This window comes from Piliocolobus tephrosceles, unplaced genomic scaffold (assembly GCF_002776525.5).
Source record: "Piliocolobus tephrosceles isolate RC106 unplaced genomic scaffold, ASM277652v3 unscaffolded_19309, whole genome shotgun sequence".
Classification (NCBI taxonomy): Eukaryota; Metazoa; Chordata; class Mammalia; order Primates; family Cercopithecidae; genus Piliocolobus; species Piliocolobus tephrosceles.
Genome location: NW_022301320.1, coordinates 9,077 through 12,933, shown reverse-complemented (window position 1 = coordinate 12,933; position 3,857 = coordinate 9,077). Strand labels below are relative to the sequence as shown.

Genomic DNA, 3,857 nt, shown 5'->3' with positions numbered 1-3,857 from the left:
CCCATTCACCAGCCTGACAGACGACAGTGTTTCCAGAAGGAATGTAATTCATGCGCATTTTTTTCATGTTAAGTTTTAAAAGAAGACCTAACAGCTGCCAGGCTTAGTAAAATGCTGTGAAGAGATCCAGCCACATCAGTGGAAGCCACCTATAGACAGAGAAGAACACCGACTCCCATTCTAGTTAAAGGTACAATCCTCTTCCTCAAAGTCTGTGGGAGGCAGAAGGTCACTGAAAGTTCTGAGAGAATATCAAGGGCTTCCTTAATCTACTAATGCTTTAGTTGTAGAAGTAGGACTTCAGAAATCTTCCTCATTCACCTTTCTTCCCTTTTCTGCCCTTCTCTGGGTGATTCTACAACATTTTCAAAATAATAGGTAAAATAATCATTTGCTAAAGGAAATTCAGAGAACAGTTTCTAAAGTATATAATTGGAATGTGGTCTTTGTAGATTTGATATGCAGAATTCCTTCTTGGAAAGATGCCTCGAGCTTGTCTAAGGTCCCTAAAACCTAGAAAGCCTAATTGTTTTTCCCAAATTTGTTGTTGTTGTTGTTTTGTTTTGTTTTGAGACAGAGTTTTGCTCTGTCCACACAGTATGTGGTGCAATCTTGGCTCCTCGCAACCTCTGCCTCCCAGGTTCAAGTGATTCTCCTGCCTCTGCCTCCCGAGTAGCTGGGATTACAGGCACATGCCACCACACCCAGCTAATTTTTGTATTTTTAGTAGAGATGGGGTTTCACCATGTTGGTCAGGCTCATCCTGAACTCCTGACCTCAAGTGATCTGCCCACTGCAGCCTCCCAAAATTCTGGGATTACAGGCGTGAGCGACTGTGCCAAGCTTCTTTTTCCCAAATTCTGACATATGCTGGATCAGAGTGTTCTTGTTTCCAATAGGCCAGACTGCCATCCATCCAGGAAGAACTGTGGCCCATGGCTGATGGTGCTAGAGAGGTAGGACACGTGACTGGAACCACTGAGATCAACTCAGATCAAAGCCTAGAAAAAGACAATTTGGAGTTGGAGAGTGAAACTCGGTACCCACTGCTATTGCCTAAGGGTGTGGTCCTGAAACTGAGGCCAGTTGCCACCCGTTTCCCCAGGAAGGCTTGGAGACAGAAGCGTTCATCAGTCCTGAAGCCCCTCCTTATCCAACCAAATCCCTCTCTCCAATCTAGCTCCAACCCTGGGAAAAGACCAGCCCAATCAACTCATTCAGAAGCCCCACCAAGCAAAATCGTGGTCCAGATTCCTCACCTGATCCAGCCAGCCACTGTCTTGCAGACGGAGGTGAGAGTTTTGAGTCTCCTGCAGCACTGCCTACTATGCCCCCTGAGGGCAGGATAAGCTTCCCTCTGTCTGAGTCCCAGAGTTTGCTCTCTTCTGCCCCTGTGCCCAAGGTAATGCTGCCCTCCCTTGCCCCTTCTAAGTTTCGGAAGCCATATGTGAAACGCAGACCCTCAAAGAGAAGGGGAGTCAAGGCCTCTCCCTATATGAAACTTGCCCCTATTATCCACCACCCTACATCTGTTATCTTCACTGTTCCTGCTACCACTGTGAAGACTGTGAGCCTTGGCAGTGGCTGTAACATGATCCAGCCTGTCAATGCGGCTGTGGCCCAGAGTCCCCAGACTATTCCCATTACCATCCTCTTGGTTAACCCTACTTCCTTCCCCTGTCAATTGAACCAGCCCCTTGAGGTCTCCGCTGTCTCACCCTTAATTGTTTCTGGCAATTCTGTGAATCTTCCTATACCATCCACCCCTGAAGATAAGGCCCACGTGAATGTGGACATTGCTTGTGCTGTGGCTGATGGGGAAAATGCCTTTCAGGGCGTAGAACCCAAATTAGAGCCCCAGGAGCTATCTCTTCTCTCTGCTACTGTTTTCTCCAAAGTGGAACATAGACCAGGGCCTCCATCAGCAGATGCAGAGTGCCAAAAAGGATTGTCAGAGAACAGTGCCTGTCCCTGGACTGTTGTGAAAACAGAGGAGGGAAGACAAGCCCTGGAGCTGCTGCCTCAGGGCATCCAGGAGTCTCTAAACAACTCTTTCCCTGGGGATTTAGAGGAAGTTGTCAAGATGGAACCTGAAGATGCTACAGAGGAAATCAGTGGATCCCCTGAGTGTGACTTTGTGATGACATCAAAGAGGAACATGCTGTGGAATAGGACACTGACGTCCCAAGCAAGGAATTGAACAGTGCTAGAGAGGTAAAGAAACAGTCTTACAGAAGGAAGAGGAGAGGAGTCAGCCAGCTAAAACCCCTTCATCTTCCCAAGAGCAGCCTGATGAAGGAACCTCAGTGACAGATGTGAACAAAGGTTCATCAAAGAATGCTTCGTCCTTGATGGATCCTGAAGTGAGGCTTAGTAGGCCCCCAGGGAAGCCAGAAGACTTACCCAGTGTTGATGGTTAGTCAGTGGAGACTCCAGTTGGGCCAGAAACTGGAGGAGAGAAGAATGGGCCAGAGGAAGAGGAAGAAGAGGATTTTGATGACCTCACCCAAGATGAGGAAGGTGAAATTGTCTGGACGGAGGGAGGGAGGGAACAAAAGAACAAAGGGACTAAAATGGCGCATTTCCGGGTTCTTCATTGTCAACTTTCCGGTGCTAGGGAAAGACACAGTTTGACTGCTCAGGGGCAGTCTGATGTCTGAGGAAGAACATAGAAACCTACCTAGCCGCGCCTACCGCCCCGTCCCTGACTCGCCTATGTCCCGCCCACTGCCCTCCCACTCCCGGGCCCAGGACATAAAAGCCGCTACGGGGCCGGGGGAGGGGGGGGGCGTGCTGCGCGAACTTCCTTGGCCCCTGCTCATGTGCGGACCTAGGAACCTCGCCTGAGAACGCCAGAGCGACTTCGTTGGCCTCCACTGCCAGAGACCAGTGAACCTCGCCCCCCCTTCACATTGGCAAGTTAATAAAGTTTTCTTTTACCCTGCTTACTTGCCTATTCTCTGGCACTTACTCTGATGGTCGTCTGGAGCAAATCAGGTGGTGCCAAAACCCGGGAGGAAACCCCTCCTCAGGGCCCCCCAAGGTCCAAGGAGCCTCCTCCTTCCACCCCCGGGACGGACCAGGACCTGGACATCACTTTCCCCACCTCCAAGTCTCCTAGGGGTGAGTACCTTTTGCCTCCCTCTCATATTCCTTGGCCAGAAGTCCTGCGCAGGCCCAAGGCTTTTTTTCCGGTCACCAGGTGACCCAGGGAAGTTCCCAAAGGCAGAGACGTCTGCCCAAAGGAACTCCATTCCGTTCCGTGGGAGACCCGTCCAGGACGGAGACGTCCGCCTGGAGGTAATCTCCATTCCGGCTCCAGGAGCCTCCCGCCAGTCTCTAGTGGCTCCAAAGGACACTTTGTAGCCAGGTAGAGTTCGGTTTCCGTTTCCGCCTATAGGCGAGAGGAAGGCAATGGGAAACCCCCAATCCGAAATACCTAGAGACTCCCCTTTAGGGTGTCTTCTAAAAAATCTCAAAACTTAGCAATTAGAACAAGATCTCAGACAAAAGCGACTGGTGTTCCTCTCCACTGTGGTGTGGCCACAATATAAATTAGACAATCAGTCTCAGTGGCCGCCTGAGGGCCCTCTAGACCGTAACATTTTAACCGACCTCAGTAGTTTCTGCCAACGCTTAGGCAAGTGGTCCGAAATTAATTATATACAAGGATTTTGGGCCTTGCGTTCTCGTCCGGACCTGTGTAGCCAGTGTTCCTTGGCTCAAGTCATGTTGGCTAAGGACGCAGGCCTAACAAAGTCCGAAAAAGAGGAGTCATCTTTCCTGTCTGAGTTGCCCAAAGACCTTACTTCCGCTCCCTCCCGTCCACTCCCGCCGTATACTCCACCTCCCCCTCC

At 50.4% G+C, this 3,857-nt stretch overlaps 1 pseudogene; it reads left to right on the top strand.

The window, feature by feature from the left end:
• The first annotated feature begins 73 nt into the window (after positions 1–73).
• Positions 74–3,857, top strand: part of LOC111543945 — a 12,857-nt pseudogene continuing 9,073 nt past the window's right edge.